Source organism: Malus sylvestris, chromosome 13, assembly GCF_916048215.2.
Source record: "Malus sylvestris chromosome 13, drMalSylv7.2, whole genome shotgun sequence".
NCBI lineage: Eukaryota > Viridiplantae > Streptophyta > Magnoliopsida > Rosales > Rosaceae > Malus > Malus sylvestris.
In genome coordinates this window covers 19,361,169-19,379,842 of record NC_062272.1, presented here as the reverse complement: position 1 = coordinate 19,379,842, position 18,674 = coordinate 19,361,169, and the positions used below count along the sequence as shown (strand labels likewise).

At 38.8% G+C, this 18,674-nt stretch overlaps 2 long non-coding RNA genes across 2 annotated transcripts; one reads left to right on the top strand and one right to left on the bottom strand.

Annotated features, from left to right (window-relative positions):
* Window positions 1–73: 73 nt before the first annotated feature.
* Window positions 74–764, bottom strand: LOC126595986 (uncharacterized). The gene is made up of 3 exons (XR_007613794.1): window positions 627–764; window positions 416–534; window positions 74–231 (listed from the first exon to the last, which is right to left on the bottom strand). It is a non-coding gene; the product is annotated as an uncharacterized LOC126595986 (long non-coding RNA).
* A 585-nt stretch (window positions 765–1,349) lies between these two features.
* Window positions 1,350–17,350, top strand: LOC126595987 (uncharacterized). The gene is made up of 2 exons (XR_007613795.1): window positions 1,350–1,502; window positions 17,302–17,350. It is a non-coding gene; the product is annotated as an uncharacterized LOC126595987 (long non-coding RNA).
* The last annotated feature ends 1,324 nt before the right edge of the window (window positions 17,351–18,674 follow it).

The following is an 18,674-nucleotide window of genomic DNA, read 5'->3' as shown; positions in this document are numbered from 1 at the left end:
GGTGGCTTCTTTGTATCTCTTGAAAATCTCTTCAATATCAGCCACCACTTCCGGTGGCAAAGGCCTCTCAGTCAACAGAAAATCACCAATGTTTTCTTTCAGTTGGTTGACAGAAGTGGCACCAACTATTGAACTTGTCACAAATGGACGGTCCCTTACAAATCCAAGTGCAATCTGAACTGGAGTTAGCCCGTACTTCTTGCCTAGCTTGATCTACGTTATTGTTGCTTACTGAAGTACAGAAACAAGTAATATTTAGGCAGGCAACCAACCAGTAATGAAATTATCCTCAGCAATTCATATTCAAAACATAAATAACTCATCAAGAAGGGAAAACAACTTATGTCCTAACTACTAGGCCTTTAACTGCAATATTTTTGGCGACCGAATTGTGACACGCGAGATATTAACATACCCTAGCAGGTCTTTTTCTTAAGCTTCGGATTTGCTATCTAAGTACTTTCCCGCTCGTTGATCCACCAGCCAGTAAGCCAATCTTGTAATTTTCTGGGTGGCAGACTTCAACAAGACCAACTGCAAAAAATCAACAAAAGAATTACAAACTCATTAGGTTAAGAAAATGAGATTGGAAAACCGAGGAGGGAAAGGTATATGTCGCATCATACGCATCTCTGTCTTAGTTCTCAACACATAATACGAAGGTGCCGACAATAAAAGAAACAGGTTGGAATCTGGATAGAAAACACATAATACAAAGGTGCCGACAATTAAAGAAACAGGTTGGAATCTGGATAGAAAGCTCAACCATGCCGACATCCACCAAATGAGAAGATATCGGTCAAGCAAATATAAGTTAGCACTCAAACAAGTCAAATCTTGTAATGTCAACAAGATCAAAATCTGTAATGGGTTCTGGCAAAATTTAATTGGTAAATATCATCGATATTCATTTACTTTTTTTATATCGATGCTGGTTTTTCGGATATTTTGACGGAAATATTGATAATTTCGTGAATATTTTAAATATTGAGTCAAGCTGTTTAACATTATGTGAAAAAAATGGTAAGTCTATGACTTTTTACTCCTCAGATATGTGACTTGCTTTCAAAAATATCGAGTCAAGCTGTTTAATATTATTTTTGTTTTGGATACTGACAATCTTTGGTAGTCCTTCAACTTTAGTTGCATTTACAAATCCATATGAAGTTTCATTGGAAACACCAATGTAGCGTACCTATACAGTTCGAAAAGTTTGAAACAGTTAAGAGTGTGAAGGCACATCTCGTGCAACACAAATTACAATCACACAATCATTTGAAAATGTAGCTTGTTAAGCTTGTATAAGTGTGGAATTTGGTCGATGAACTTACCAATGAATTTGTATTTGATAGGATGCTGTGTATTGTGACACATAAGGTTGGGAGTGCTGACTAGGACAAGAAAGAATTAGTTGGAATTGGTTGGCGGTTAAGGGTTGTTAGGGAGTGACTTAGGGAGGAAGCTGCTTAGTTACTATATAAGGGAATATTGTAAAAGGGAAAGTTGTTGTAAAGGTTGATATTGCAATGAAATATACTAGCTACTGTTACACTGAGTAAGAAGCAGAGTAAGGGTTGTATCATTGGTATCAAGCCATTGTTTCCGATCCTAACTTGATCTTTCTCGTGTATGACTCGTCTTGCTTCCAGAAGAACAATGGAATTGCGTGTATCCAAGCTGGAATCTTTGTTCGAAGAATTTCAGAAAGAATTCAAGGAATCCAGAAGTGAGTTCCACGAATCGTGAATGGAGTTCCGCGCGACTCACGAATTGATTCTTCAACAGCTACAATCCTTATCTTCTAAGGGTGGATCTGTCGGCGAATCTTCGGAAGCAACGCATTCTGATCCAAATCTGCAAATGGGTACGAACCCTAATTTTGCCCCCAATTCTTGTCGTCAAGAATTCGCCACAAATGCTTCGAATCCGCGTCAACCATTTTTGAAGATGGACTTTCCTAGATTTGGTGACGGTGATGAACCCTTAGGGTGGATTTACAAAGCAGAGCACTATTTTGATTTCTTTAACATCGAAGAATTCAAGAAAGTGAAAATGGCTTCCTTCCATCTGGAAGGCGAACCCTTGCAGTGGTTTCAATGGGCTAATTACACTGCCAATTATCCAAAGTGGGAAGATTTCACTCGAGCATTATGTCAAGAATTTGGGCCTTCCGAGTTCGACGACGCCGCGGAGAGTTTAGTGAAATTGAGACAAATTGGATCTTTGAGGGATTATGTTCTTGACTTCAGAAGATTGGCCAATCGCACCAGAGATATGACTTATTCTCTTTTGAAGTCTTGCTTAATTGGCAGTCTCAAATCTGAAATGCGTCATGATGTGAAGATCTTGAAACCCAGGGACGTCCTGGAAGCAACTGCGTATGCACAACAGCTGGATGCGAAATTGTCCGATTTAAAGGTCAAATCTTTTCCTCGTTCTTTTGTTAATTCTTTTTCTCGTACTTCATTACAGACTGTTAATACTGGTACTAATGGAGAAATTAAGATCAAGCCTGATATTGTTAGAAGACTGACTCCTGAACAAGTAGAATACTCTAAGAAACATGGGTTATGCTTTCATTGTAAGGAAAAGTACGCTAGAGGTCATTCCTGTGAGAAAAAACAGCTTTTGCTTATCGATATTCACACTCCTGATGATAATGAATCCTCTGATGATGAGAATCTTGAACCAGAAATCACCTCTTATGCTCTTTTTGGCACTCCTGCACCTACATCTATCAAGACTATGAAAGTTTTAGGTTGCATTAAAAATTGCCCTGTGATAATTCTCATTGACTCTGGTAGTTCAAATAATTTCATTGATTCTTCTTTGGTAAAGAAGATTAATGGTCATCTTGATACATCTCACTCTTTTAGTGTTAAGATTGCCGATGGAGGAAAAGTTAATACAATTGGATCCATGGGGGCTATCTCTTTAAAAATTCAGAATTATCAGTGTATAACTGACTTGTATGCTATGGCTTTAGGTGGTTGTGACATTGTATTAGGGGTGCAGTGGTTGCGAACTCTTGGACCAGTCATTTGGGATTTTGATAAATTGTATATGAAGTTCACAAAGGGTGGGGTGATGTATTGTCTTTCTAGTCCTGAAACTCCTACAGAGCACTTTCAAGATGTCTCTATTCTCCAAATGGAGAAACTTATGCAACAAGAGTCGTCCATTGGAGCTTTCTTGTTTCAAATCAAGACTGAAGACATGTTTTAGACGCAAGACTCACTTACTGATCAACAATCTGTGGAATTGCAGCAGCTATTACAAGAATTTGAGGGAGTTTTCTTGACTCTAAACACTCTTCCACCTCACAGGTCACATGACCATCGCATTCCTTTATTAGAAGGTAGTAAGCCCCCAAGCATGAGGCCCTATCGATATGGACCTTTGCAGAAGACAGAAATTGAAAAGTGTGTGCATGAATTGTTAAAGGCTGGGTTTATCAGAATCAGTAATAGTCCATATTCTTCCCCAGTTATCTTAGTAAAAAAAAAAAAAGAGGGGACTTGGCGAATGTGTATGGACTATAGTGGACTCAACCATATTACAATTAAAGACAAGTTTCCTATCCCATTGATTGATGAGCTGCTTGATGAACTATTTGGGGCTCAGTTTTTTTTTGAAATTGGACCTGCGATTTGGGTATCACCAACTCAGAATGCATCCCAATGACATTGAGAAGACTGGTTTCCGAACACATGATGGCCACTATGAGTTTTTGGTTATGTTTTTCGGTTTAACTAATGCTCCTGCAACATTTCAGTGTCTTATGAATGAGATCTTTAGGCCCTATCTTAGATGATTTATTTTGGTTTTTTTTTATGATATTTAAGTATATAGCAGCTCTTGGGAATCTCATTTAAATCATCTATGCGTGGTTTTTCAAGTATTACAAGATCATACCTTGTTTGTGAAGAAATCTAAGTGTGCTTTTGAACAATCGACAATTGAATATCTGGGTCACATTGTGTCCAAAAATGGGGTTGCAACTGATCCTAGTAAATTGGCATCCATTGCCAATTGGCCAATACCTACATCCGTGAAGGCACTTCGGGGATTCTCGGGTTGACTGGATATTATAGAAAGTTTATTCCTGATTTTGGGAAGATCATCAGTCCTCTCACAGTTTTAACTAAGAAAGATAACTTTCATTGGATTTCGGAAGCCACCACTGCTTTCAATGAGTTGAAAACATCCATGCTTTCTCTGCAGGTATTGGCTCTCCCTGATTTTACACAGCCTTTTATCATTGAGAGTGATGTATCTGAGTTTGGCATTGGTGCTGTGTTACAACAGAATGGCAAGCCTATTGCTTTTACCAGCAAGGCGCTGAGTATTCGGAATCAATCGTTATCTGCATATGAACGGGAGATGATGGCGATTATTCATGCAGTGAAAAAATGGCAATCATATCTGGTTGGGAGACATTTTATCATTAAAACGGACCATTACAACCTTAAATTTTTTCTGCAAAATCGAGCACATACTCCATTTCAGCAGAAAATAGGTTTCTAAATTTTTGGGTTTTGATTACGAAATTCAATATAAACAGGGTTGTGATAACCAAGTGGTAGATGCCCTTTCAAGATTGCCTGTTGATATCAATTCTCAGAATTGTGACATGCAACTGGCTGCTATTTCCTACCCTTATCTAAGTTGGTTGGATGACTTGTGGAGGCATCTTGAACAAGACACTTGGATTGTGTAAAAAATTCAGGAAGTTTTACAACTCAATGATTCAACTTTGATTCGCAACTTGAAGTACAAGGTAAACAATGGGTTTCTCCAATACAAAGGTAGAATAGTATTGAGTCCTACTAGTTTTTGGAGGCATAAGGTGTTTGACAAACATCATTGTAGTGCCATTGCAGGCCATGCTGGGTTTCTTAAATCCTATAAAAGACTCTCTCGGTCTTTCTATTGGATTGGTATGAAGAAGGATATTAAGGCCTTTGTAGCAAATTATGTCACTTGTCAACAACAGAAATATGAGACTTTGGCTCCTGCCAGATTAATTCAACCTTTGCCTATTCCTTCTCGAGTTTGGACGGACATTTCTATGGACTTTATCATTGGCTTACCTCCTTGCAAAGGTAAAACTGTTATTTGGGTGGTTGTTGACAGACTTTCCAAGTATGCCCATTTTCTTGCCCTTTCACATCCCTACACGGCTGTCTCGATGGCACACCTCTTTGTTGAACACATCTTTAAACTCCATGGAATGCCTGCTTCTATAGTGTAAGATAGGGATCCCATCTTTATCAGTAAATTCTGGAAAGAATTCTTTACACTACAGGGTTCTTCTCTGTGTTTTAGCTTGGGTTACCATCCACAAACAGATGGTCAAACAGAGGTGGTTAACCGGTGTTTGGAGACGTATCTCAGGTGTTTTTGTAGCTTCCAACCCAAGAAATGGGCCAACTGGCTGCCATGGGCAGAGTATAGCTATAATACGGCTTTTCACAGTGCAACTAAACTCAATTCTTATGAAGTGGTTTATGAAGCTGGCACTACCAAGCTTAACATGGTTGATCGGTGTTTACAAGAACGAAACCACGTCCTATCTTTTTTGAAGGCAAACCTGTTGGCTGCTCAAAATTGGATGGCTGTTCAAGCTAACAAGCACAGAACTGAACGAGTTTTTCAAGTGGGTGACTTGGTGTACTTGTGATTGGTTCCATATCAGCAATTGTCTTTGGCTTCCCATCCATTTCACAAGCTTCAGCCTCGATTTTATGGCCCATTCGAAGTATTGGCTAAGGTAGGGGCCGTGGCCTATAAACTCAAGTTGCCAGCCAATTCGAAATTACATCCAATTTTCCATGTCTCTTGCCTTAAAAAGCATCTGGGCGATCACATTCAACCTGCTGCTCCATTACCAGTCATTACTGATGAGGGGATACTCCATGATGTTCCAGTGGCAATATTGGAGCGGAGGATGGTCAAGTGTGGTACCACTGTAGCAACTGAAGTTCTAGCCCAATGGCAAAACCATGCTCCAGCAGATGCAACTTGGGAAGATTATGCCGATTTGAAGTCCAAATTTCTGTTGGTGGCTCAATTGTGATATTTCCATTCCATTAATGCATTGTCGGCAATGTTGTAATTCCTTTTGAAGTCTTGTGTACAAGCTTTGTTTTGTGGAGGGGGTATTGATAGGATGCTGTGTATTGTGACACATAAGGTTGGGAGTGCTGACTAGGACAAGAAAGAATTAGTTGGAATTAGTTGGTGGTTAAGGGTTGTCAGGGAGTGACTGATAGGAGCATATTTATGCGACTGAATTAGCTTGTTCTCATGCATTTATGTTGTTATTTCTTAGTTAATTATGTATTTTAAGCTATTTTTGTGTGTTTGTAGGTCTATAGGCCTTATGAAGCAATAAGATGCATTTTGGTGCATTTTGGAGCAGTTTTGGGCTTGGAATGAATAGCACATGCATGGAGCAAGGTGGATGGATGAAATTGAAGACTAAAGAGGCTAGGAATGTGTTAAAGAGAATGAAAAATTAATGTAAAAAGGACAAAGAGCTCAGCCACAAAGGGGTGTCACTCCACCATTCACCTTTCCATCATTGTCGTGCACCACTATTGCACTCCATTTGGATTCCTATGCCGTGCATCATCATCCATGTTCCCTCCATTGACTCATTTGTTGCATCATTCCACCTCCCTTTCCTTTCTCTACCATGTGCACAATCATTCATGTTCCCTAGCTGCAACACCACTCCATTTTACCCCCATGCTTTGCATCATCACTTCACTTTCACCTTTGAATCATTTCAAACACTACTCATTGCACTCAATTGCTATACCATTCCTTGTTCCCTCCATCATTTCAGATTTTATGCATCATTACATTGAATCATTGCTCTCAATTGCTACACCATTCATTGTTCCCTCTATCATTTCATATTTCATGCATCATTGCACTCAATTGCTACACCACTCCATGTTCCCCTCTATTGCCATGCACTTCCTCTATAAAAGGAAGTGTGTGTAACATAAATTTAGTTGATACTTTGTGAGATCATTCACTCCCATTTCAACACAACCTTCATCCAAACACATCCATTCATCTTCACATCCATTCCTCCATACAAACAAACCTTCAAACACTCACCAACACCTTGTGCCGTAGCAAAGGAAGGGAAGGAAAGTGCTTGGACGTGCTTGCTGTCCAACTTGGATCGTTGGAGCGTTTAGGTGTTTTCTTTCTTTTGTTTCTAATGTTTAAATTCATTTCCTTTCGTTTTTTTGTAAATATGAGTGGCTAAACCCCTCTTGGCTAGGGGTGATTTCAAAGCCATGATTATGTGTGCAATATAATTTGATAAATTCCAGTTATGAACTCTTGAATCGTGAATGCAATTGGCTTAACTATTTGATTAACTTATTTGTATTTGTTAATTAAGGGTCGACACTTAATTGGCATGCATAAATCCATTGCTAGATTATAAGGAAGTTTCACATAATCGTTACAAACTTATATTCACATGTAGTGAAGGTCGCTTATAAACGATCGCGTTAAGTTCAATTCCTAGCATGAGTGACATGATATCATAGTTGCAAGTGCTTTGTCAATGCTTATGATTTTCATTAAACGTAATGATCTTTGATTGTATCTCTATTATGATGTCATGTAGGGAACTTTAGAAGAATGTTTTGGGTTGTCGAATGATGTCATCCAATCCAATAAAACAAGGAAAATCTGAGAGTTAACTAGTGATGTCACGGTTAATTTGGAGCATTGTCGTTCATAATTCAATGAAGTAGTAACTGGAAATCGAGTTATTTGCATACATGTCATGTGTGGAGAAAAAGCCTCTAGCTATCCCATCCATCATCTTATTTCTCAAATTTGTTTTACAATTTGTCTAGTTTTTCATACTTGTTTGTTTGTTTCAACTTGGTCCAAAACTCAATCTCCCTTTACTTTAGTGTGTCTAATTAGTTAGAATCTGTTTTAATTTGTGTTTTTAAATGTTTTGATTCAAGTAAAAGTCAATTTTCGTCCGAAGTCATTCCTAGTGTCTAGTTTAGGTTTATTTAGTTGTTCTAAGCTGTTTTGAGTATTTTAAGTTTGCTTTGAGTCTTGTGAGTCTTGTTAAGTATTTTTAAGTTTAGTTTTATGTTTTTGAGTCAGTTTAGAGGCTATTAGCAAGCCCTTTTAATCCCCGGTTCAGAACGATCCCTACTTATACTTATACTACAGTTGTTAAAAGACGGTTAAATTTGTGTGTTAAGATAATTTTTGCATCAAGTTTTTGGTGCCGTTGCCAGGGATTAGCAACTTTGCTAATCCCTTGTTATTTCTTTTTGTTTATTTTCATGTGTTTTTGTTCCTAGTTGATGACTTTACTTGTTTTCTTGTTTTAGGTGGTTTATGACTCGAAGTTCTCAACCTATTCATAAGCACATCCTTGACTTTGACGACGATTTTGAACGAACTTTGAGACGAGCAAGGAATCAACAAGAACCCCAACCACCTCAACCGACTCAGATTTTTGAAGAAGTACAAGACATGGCAGCGGACAATCGAACAATCAAGGAGTTTTCTACTTCGGGATTGGACAATGCTGCACCCCTTTGCATTCAATACCCCGTGGCTGCCCAAGGAAAGACCGATGAGTTCGAATTAAAGTCCAGTTTATTGCACCATATTCCTAAGTTCCATGGGTTATCCATGGAAGATCCTAATAAACATTTGAAGAAGTTCGAGGTTGTTTGTTCGAGCATGACCTCTGTGAATGTTGATGGGAGCATTCTGAAAATGAAGGTTTTTCCCTTTTCTCTCTTGGAAAAGGCTAAAGATTGGTTGTATGAACTAGCCCTCAGAACTATCACATCATGGGAGAGTATGAAACGGGCATTTTTGGAGAAGTTTTTCCCAACTTCTCGAGTCATTCTACTACATAAAAGGATTAGTGGCATTCAGCAAAACCAAGGTGAATCATTTCCCACTTACTATGAACGTTTTAAAACCCTTGTTGCTTCATGTCCACATCATCAAATGAAGAATGAGCTTCTTCTTCAATAATTCTATGAAGGGCTTCTACCAATTGAACGCCAAATGCTAGACGCCTCAGCGGAAGGAGCTTTGGTGGACAAAACACCCATGGCTGCCAAGACCTTAATTGCTAACCGAGCATTGAATGCTCAACAATATGAAGGTGTTGGTCAAATAGACATCCCACGGTAACAACATGTTAATGAGGTAAGTGCTATTTTCGAACTTAAAAATCAAATGGCTAATCTTATTACTCTTCTTTCATAGGTGGTTGAAATACCAAAGGTACAAAGTGTAGCTGCTTGTGGCGTGTGCTTAATGCAAGGACATTTCACGAATAAGTGCCCTCAATTGATCGAGAATGAAGGGTGGGAATTTGCCAATGCCGTGGTTTTTCAAGGCCACAATCAGCAACATAATGACCCCTACTCCAACACTTACAATTCAGGGTGGAGAGATCATCCAAATTTCAAGTGGAGAGAACCACAACAATCTGCCCAACAAGGAGGATTTCTGCCACAACCCTCTGGGATGTATCAAAGGCCATATGTACCCACTCAAGTCCAACCACAATCTACCCAAACCAATTCAGGTACATCCATGGATAATTATCAAATTGTTCAATTACTAACTTCCTTAGCGCAGGGGCAGCAAAATCAAAATAAAACAATGCTCAATCAAGCTAAGGAGGTGGATGAATTGAAGAAACAAATGGGCCAAATGACGGAGTTCATGGGGTAAATGAAAGAGCAAGGCAAACTGTCTAGCACAACCATTGTGAATCTAAGGGGAGGATTTGAATCCATAAAGGCCATTACCTTGAAAGGTGGAAAAGAAGTTGGAACGGACCCCAACCATTAAAATCTGCCCAAACGGAGGACGAGAAGCTGCAACAAGAGAAGGATGTCCAACACACACCCACGGCAAGGAAGGAAACAACCTTGCCGTGCACTCCTACACTCTTTAATCCATCCAATTTGTCCACCACAGGTAAGAAAGGTTCCAATTCGGTTAATTCTAACGTTATTCCACCAAATGCACCTTTCCCTCGCAGATTCATGCAAACACAGAATGAAGAAAGTGAAAAAGACATCCTTGAAACATTCAGAAAAGTACAAGTCAATATTCCACTCTTAGATGCCATCAAACAAATCCCGAAGTATGCTAAGTTTTTAAAGAAGCTTTGCACAACAAGGAACCGGATTCGTGAGAAAGAGGTGGTACATGTGAATGAGAATGTCTCTGCAATGTTGCAAAGGAAGCTGCCACCCAAATGCAAAGATCCAAGTAATTTCACTATCCCTTGTGTTATTGGAAATATGAGGTTTGAACATGCTATGCTAGATCTAGGTGCATCAATTAATGTCATGCCATATTCTGTTTATGCATCTATAAATCTAGGAGAGCTTAAACATAATGGTGTTGTTATTCAACTAGCCAATCGATCTAATGCCTACCCGAAAGGAGTTTTGGAGGATGTTTTGGTGCAGGTAGACCATTTGATTTTTCTTGCAGATTTCTATGTGCTTGACATGGAGGATGCAGCCCACTCTCCACCACCATCAATCTTACTTGGACGACCTTTCATGAAAACAGCTCAAACTAAGATTGATGTGGCCAAGGGAGCATTAACAATGTCATTTGGTGGTGATATGATTCACTTTAAAATTCCTGAATCTAATGTGAATCTTACTAATGTTCGTTCTTGTTTTGCCATTGATGTAGTTGAAAACATAGGACAAGAACCTTCAGCACCAACCAAGAAGGATGAATTTCCAACCACCAACGAAGAGGAAATTGGAGTGGAGCACAAAGAACACACCACTAACCTCCAAATGCATAATCTGGCCGAAAGCACATTTGGAAAATCTGTTGACAATGCTGCTACTTCATTGCAACACATTGGTAAACCACATATTCCAATTTCGATTCCCATTTTAACTAATAGGTTGTTACCTTGTACGGTGCAAGTCCCCAATCGAATCCAAGCTGGTGGGAATGATTACATTGACTTAAGGATGCTCAACGCCCCAATCGGGAAGGATTACTATCCCCTTCCATTCATAGAGCCAATGTATGAGTATTTTGAGGAGCATGCCGTAGAGGATATACCCCTTCATGCCGTGGGCCCTATTCAAGCTTAAATGGAGGTATCGTCCGGCTGGAAGACGTTAAAGCAAGCGCTTCTTGGGAGGAAACCCATGTACTCAAATAAGGAAGATTTTTGAATTGCTCCACGATTGTGTTTTGCGTTCCTAAAAACCTTCCATTTTCTGCAGTTTTATTTTGCCATGATTGTCATTTTTATTTGTTGCTTGTTCAATTATTTTTGGTGTGGGTTTATTTTTGAAACATTGTCAGATATGCAAGGTATTTTTACATTCATTTTCATGAAAAAAAAAGGAACATTAAGCAGAAAATACAAGAGAAAGCCTTCACAAAGGCTGCTTAGGAGAAGTCTCAATGGTCGGCAGAGCCCCAGAAGGAGGAGGCATCGGAGGTTGATCATTTGGAGCTTCACTACTCGGTACAGCCCCAGAAGACAAAGGCAAATGCTGTTGGAACAAACCCACAAACCTCTGATGATCAAGTAAAATCTGACCATCAGATTCCTGCATCTGGTCAATCTTCCTCTTCATGTTGGTAGCATAGTTATGTGCGAGCCTGTGCAACTATTTATTCTCATGTTTGAGCATTCTAATCTCCTGTTTGAAACTCATCACTTCAGCCGCCAATGATTCAACTTGACGGGTTCGAGCAAATAGACGTTGGGCCTTATTGGACACAGAACCTGCACACTGCACATTGAGAGCCAGAGAATCCTTAACAGCCAACTCATCAGACCGTTTGGAAAACAGTCTGTTATCTTTGGGAGTGACAAGGTTCCGGGCCACCACCGCAGCGGTCATATCATTCTTCATCACCGAATCCCCAACGGTAAGAGGACCAGTAGGGGATATGAAGGATGGGTGCCATATGTTGTCTGGAGAAGGCATGGATGCCTTTTCACCAAGGTTCAAGTTAAAACGACGGTCAGAGGGGCCAGACATTTTCAAAGGTGTTAAAGAAAGAAGAGGTTGGATAAGTCAAGATCGTAGAAGTGTAAGAAGGGAGTTTCTACAGGTAGAAATTCAAGTGTGCTTTGAAACGTACTGCGCGTCTCTATAAAAACCAGCACTCGACGAGATTTCAGAGATCGAAGAAGCGAGCTCAGAAATCGAAGAGGCCAATTCAAAAATTGAAGAGGCGCTAGCTTTCTCAAAAGCTAAGCTTGCTAAGAAACCACGGGCCAATCTTATTTTCCAGATTTGTTCGCACTTGTCACATGCAACCTCTACACTTGACGGAGCTCAGAACTCGAAGAGGCAAGCTCAGAAATCAGAGAGGCATATGCTTTTCCAGACGTGTCAGCATCTGTCACATGCACACTCAGCTTTACGAAAATCACGGGCAGTTTGTCGAAGCGCCGATTCCAGATATCGAAGAGGCACTTGGTTTTCCAGACGTGTCAGTGCCTGTCACATACACACTCAGCTTTGCAGAAATCACGGGCAGTTTGTCGAAGCGCCAATTCCAGATATCGAAGAGGCACTTGCTTTTCCATACGTGTCAGCACCTGTCACATGTACACTCAGCCTTGCTGAAAATTACGGGTAATCTGTCAAAGATTTCTTGTGAAGTAGAAGGCACGTGAAGTTTACTGTTAAATCATCCAACGGTTGCCGACAAGAGTGAAAGAATAGTACCGGTTATTAATTCCTATAAATGTCAACCTTCACCCTCCATTGCAAGGCAGACATACATAACCTTTCTTCATCTCTGAGAATGCCTTCCCAACGAAGCCTCTCGAGTCACTCAGTGTTCCTTATTCGTTGGGGTACCTCTGCAAACAACTCATCCAAAGCAAAAGTATCTCATATCATGCTTTCTCCCTATCTTTCTCCTTGTCGTTGTTTTCATCTGCGGGATAAGGAGAAAGAGAGCAATCAGCCAACACTTGGTATCAATCTTTCGATCTGGAACCGACTGCCTGGAACCCTTTCCTGATTGCTTACCTAGCCTTGCTCTCGAGTACTCATCTTCAACATCTTATGCTTCCTCTTCGTCTACCATATCTGCCTGGGGAACAGATAAGGGAAGTGAAAATGATACCTCGAAGCATGTGGAGACAATGTGCTAATTCATCCTCAGCTAGAGACAAGGAGAAAAAAAGCAAATGGTCGGCACGTGGAAAGATTGAAGAAAGAAACAGACCATCACCTCTACCTCGTGCCTGCCTGCCATACAGAAGAAACAAGCAGAGAAGAATGCAGACTGCACAACCAAGGAACTCTAACATTCCTCACTCAGAATTCCAAACCAGTTCGAGATCAAAGCTGTGGAAAGTCAACAAGATCATCTATCTCCAAAACCAGATGTGTGTTCTTAAACTCTACTCTGTTTGGTTTTTACTTTGCTATACTTGTCATGTTTATTCGTTGTTTGTTTGTTTGTTTGCTTGTTTTTATGTGAGTTTATGCTTGAAACATTGAGGACAACGTTTGATTTAAGTGTTGGGGGGGTAACCATTGTTTTGCATGAAATTCGTAGGAGTTTATCACCCATTACTTCTAGTGTTGTTCCTTGCTGTTTTAAGTGTTTTAAGCTATTTTGGAGTGTTTTAGTGTGTTTTGACATAAAAATCCGAAAATCTCATAAAAATTTGAAAAATTGTTTTGAAAAACCCAAAAAAAGTTGTTTTTGTGTGTTTATTTGTGTCTTAGGGTACCTTCCAACACAATGATGAGGATTTGATTTTTAATTACATGACTATTAAAGAGAGATATAAACATGGATGAAAATTTGATTTACTCTTTGGTGTATGCTTGGTTGTGGTTATAATTTTTGAATTCACATGCAATCATAAAGGAAAAATCAGTTTTTGTAACATGCTTGAAGGAAGGAACTCAAATGAACACTACAACCTTGTGAGACTTGAGCCTAAACGTTTATTTGGAGAGTTAATAATCTATGCATAATTGTTTTCTAAAGTCGTTGCATGATCTCATTATTCTTTGCTTGGTTGCTACTTAGGAGGCGTTTCATCATTTAGTTCCAAATGCTAGAACTCATGCCTATTTCATTCAAAGCATGCTATTGATTTGCATAACACATATTCAAGATGAAGTTGTGTAGTGACCACCAAAGCCAAATTGCCGTGCCCCTATTTCATTATGTGTTTAAGTTTAACCCCGTTGAGCCTTATTAAGCCTATGTTCTTTGTTAATCCACACTATCCTTACCTAGCCTAGTTTTAGGACCATTCATACCCTTGTTCTTGAAGCATAGTAAAGCATGACTTAAAATGAACTCCTTTTTTATCAATGTATTGTAGAAAGCAAGTGTGGGGGAAGTGATTCTTGTGTGTGTGTGTGTGTGTGTGTGTGTGTGTGCCAAAGTCCTTAATAAGGCACAGGTAGAAAAGAAAGAAAAAATAAAAAGAGTGAAAAGAAAAAAGTTTGTTAAAAAAGGGTCCAAAACATTGAATTCGGCCCTAAGTGTTGCATGAATCTTCCCTTTGTATTTAAAAGTTGATTGTGCATTCTAAAGTGAATTCCAAGTGTCTATTTCATTGCTTTGCTTGCTATCGCTTTAAGAACGTTTGTTATTCCTATCCTTTCTTTATTAGCCCATTACCCCCAAGCCCTGTTACAACCTTTGACTTCAATCTTGAGTATTGTGTGTTTCAATTTGTGGAGTTCGAAATTGGTATGAGCATATGATGTCACTGGTTCTCGCATCTAAGTAGTAGCATTCCATTCATGAGATCATATCTAAACATGGTTAATAACTCTAGAAAATTGCTTTCTTTGTTATAACATATGTGAGTCCTAGTCTTTCGTGTTTACATTAATCTTCTCACATATACTAGTGTAGGGTGTGTAGTCAGAAAATGTGTGTGAAAATAGAGAGTATCTTGTAAGAAATTGACCAAATTCTCTAAGGCATGTTACTACATTCAAAACATCGTTTTAATTGGTGAATTGTGAACTAGTAAGTGGTGACTGTGATTAAGTATGTGCTCAAGTGTAAAGATGACCAAAATCTATGGGCATGATGATTTTTAACATGTCATGTTTTATTAAAAATCCCTGAGGCAAAAGTTGGAAGGTCTAGGTTGTGTTTTGTTTGTTTCGTTTGTTTTGTTTTGCTCGAGGACTAGCAAAAGCTAAGTGTGGGGGAATTTGATAGGAGCATATTTATGCGACTGAGTTAGCTTGTTCTCATGCATTTATGTTGTTACTTCTTAGTTAATTATGTATTTTAAGCTATTTTCGTGTGTTTGTAGGTCCATAGGCCTTATGAAGCAATAAGATGCATTTTGGAGCAGTTTTGGGCTTGGAATGAATAACACATGCATGGAGCAATGTGGATGGACGAAATTGAAGACTAAAGAGGCTAGGAATGTGTTAAAGAGAAAGAAGAATTAATGTAAAAAGGACAAAGAGCTCAGCCACAAAGGGGTGTCACTCCACCATTCACCTTTCCATCATTGCCGTGCACCACCATTGCACTCCCTTTGGATTCCTATGTCGTGCATCATCATCCATGTTCCCTCCATTGACTCATTTGTTGCATCATTCCACCTCCCTTTCCTTTCTCTACCATGTGCACATTCATTCATGTTCCCTAGTTGTAACACCACTCCATTTTACCCCCATGCTTTGCATCATCACTTCACTTTCACCTTTGAATCATTTCAAACACCACTCATTGCACTCAATTGCTACACCATTCCTTGTTCCCTCCATCATTTCAGATTTTATGCATCATTACATTGAATCATTGCTCTCAATTGCTACACCATTCCTTGTTCCCTCCATCATTTCATATTTCATGCATCATTGCACTCAATTGCTACACCACTCCATGTTCCCCTCCATTGCCATGCACTTCCTCTATAAAAGGAAGTGTGTGTAACATAAATTTAGTTGATACTTTGTGAGATCATTCACTCCCATTTCAACACAACCTTCATCCAAACATATCCATTCATCTTCACATCCATGCCTCCATACAAACAAACCTTCAAACACTCACCAACACCTTGTGCCGTAGCAAAGGAAGGGAAGGAAAGTGCTTGGACGTGCTTGCTGTCCAACTTGGATCGTTGGAGCGTTTAGGTGTTTTCTTTCTTTTGTTTCTAATGTTTAAATTCATTTCCTTTCGTTTTTTTGTAAATATGAGTGGCTAAACCCCTCTTGGCTAGGGGTGATTTCAAAGCCATGATTATGTGTGCAATATAATTTGATAAATTCTAGTTATGAACTCTTGAATCGTGAATGCAATTGGCTTAACTATTTGATTGATAACTTATTTGTATTTGTTAATTAAGGGTCGACACTTAATTGGCATGTATAAATCCGTTGCTAGATTATAAGGAAGTTTTACATAATCGTTACAAACTTATATTCACATATAGTGAAGGTCGCTTATAAACGATCGCGTTAAGTTCAATTCCTAGCATGAGTGACATGATGTCATAGTTGCAAGTGCTTTGTCAATGCTTATGATTTTCATTAAACGTAATGATCTTTGATTGTATCTCTATTATGATGTCATGTAGGGAACTTTAGAAGAATGTTTTGGGTTGTCGAATGATGTCATCCAATCCAATAAAACAAGGAAAATCTGAGAGTTAACTAGTGATGTCACGGTTAATTTGGAGCATTGTCGTTCATAATTCAATGAAGTAGTAACTAGAAATCGAGTTATTTGCATACATGTCATGTGTGGAGAAAAAGCCTCTAGCTATCCCATCCATCATCTTATTTTTCAAATTTTTTTTACAATCTGTCTAGTTTTTCATACTTGTTTGTTTGTTTCAACTTCGTCCAAAACTCAATCTCCCTTTACTTTAGTGTGTCTAATTAGTTAGAATTTGTTTTAATTTGTGTTTTTAAATGTTTTGATTCAAGTAAAAGTCAATTTTCGTCCAAAGTCATTCCTAGTGTCTAGTTTAAGTTTATTTAGTTGTTCTAAGCTGTTTTGAGTATTTTAAGTTTGCTTTGAGTCTTATGAGTCTTGTTAAGTATTTTTAAGTTTAGTTTTATGTTTTTGAGTCAGTTTAGAGGTTATTAGCAAGCCCTCCTAATCCCCGGTCCAGAACGATCCCTACTTATACTTATACTACAGTTGTCAAAAGAGGTTTAAATTTGTGTGTTAAGATAATTTTCGCATTAGTGACTTAGGGAGGAAGCTGCTTAGTTACTATATAAGGGAATATTGTAAAAGGGAAAGTTGTTGTTGTAAAGGTTGATATTGCAATGAAATATGCTAGCTACTGTTACACTGAGTAAGAAGCAGAGTAAGGGTTGTATCATTATTAAATCTAGGTAATCTGAGCCAAGGTGCTTTACGCTTTTCTCTACACTTTCTCTAATGTTTGTAGCATCCACCTGCAAAACCATGGCATTGTCAAGCAAATAACTTGACCCCTCTGAATACCCATTCGCTTTTGTTTCCAAAACAACCTATTTGCAAGCATATTATGTACCTTAGCACGTTATGTTATCAGTATTAAACTGCAAATCAAACAACGCATTAATATAATTGCATCTCATCCACAAGAATCCTAAACAAAATCTCGCAACATAGCATGTCAAACTATCAAATACTTTATGGCGGAGATGAGATTTAAGCCAACTGGTAATGTGGCGATCAGTGTTTCCTTCTGTCACCTCCTTCATGGGAATTGGGTACTGCAACAACAAAGATTAAAACTTTAATCAAAACCGAGACCAAACGAAACGAAACAAAGCAAAATTGAGGCCATTAATTAACCAAGCAATTCACAAGCACTCATTATTAGAGAATATGATCCAGCATCGGTCATTTAACAAAATAATATACAATTACTATACGAGAGTTTCCAACACTAATACCACCGAGATCTTTTGTCATAAAACCCATCACCTAGTAATAGGTAGTTAAGTTTGAACAATATTGATAATATTAATGGTAAACCATGTCACTCGCGGCCTCGGTAGTGTCGAAAACATTAATCCCATTTTCAACTGCGTAGAGAATCTCGTGAGCTTCTATCTCAGTGTTGTGCTCACTGAAAGTCATGGTTTGGAGAGTGATTTCACTGATTACAAGGTTTGAGTCATCAAGCTTCCTGTACTGCAACGAGGTATTAAGGTCTTGCTTGACATCGGAGGTGACAGTCGCTTTGATGATAGAGCTCCTCTGCCGCCGGAAACTTCTAGCTCTACTTTTGTGAGGTGACCATGGTGCTGCTGCTGCTACATGGTTGCAGAGAAAGGCGGTGGAGCACAAAGCCATGGCGACGGATCAGAATTTCTTGCTCCGTTGCTAACTTATCAAAATCCAACTGTTGCAAAAGATCAATGGAGCTCTATGAGAAGTGTGGACTCTGGTGATCTTATCAGAGTGGTATTAGTTGGGCATGTGTGCGGAACCCTTATAAATCCACACCCACCACCATCGTTGCCATCACAACGATAGATTTTTCAATACGATCGTCACACAGGGTGGTTTATAACGTATTCATATATAAATGTATTAAACTAAACATGGTAAATATAAAAAATATATATAACAATATTTGGAAATTTCTTATATGTTCATTAATCTCCAAAGTGGAGTAT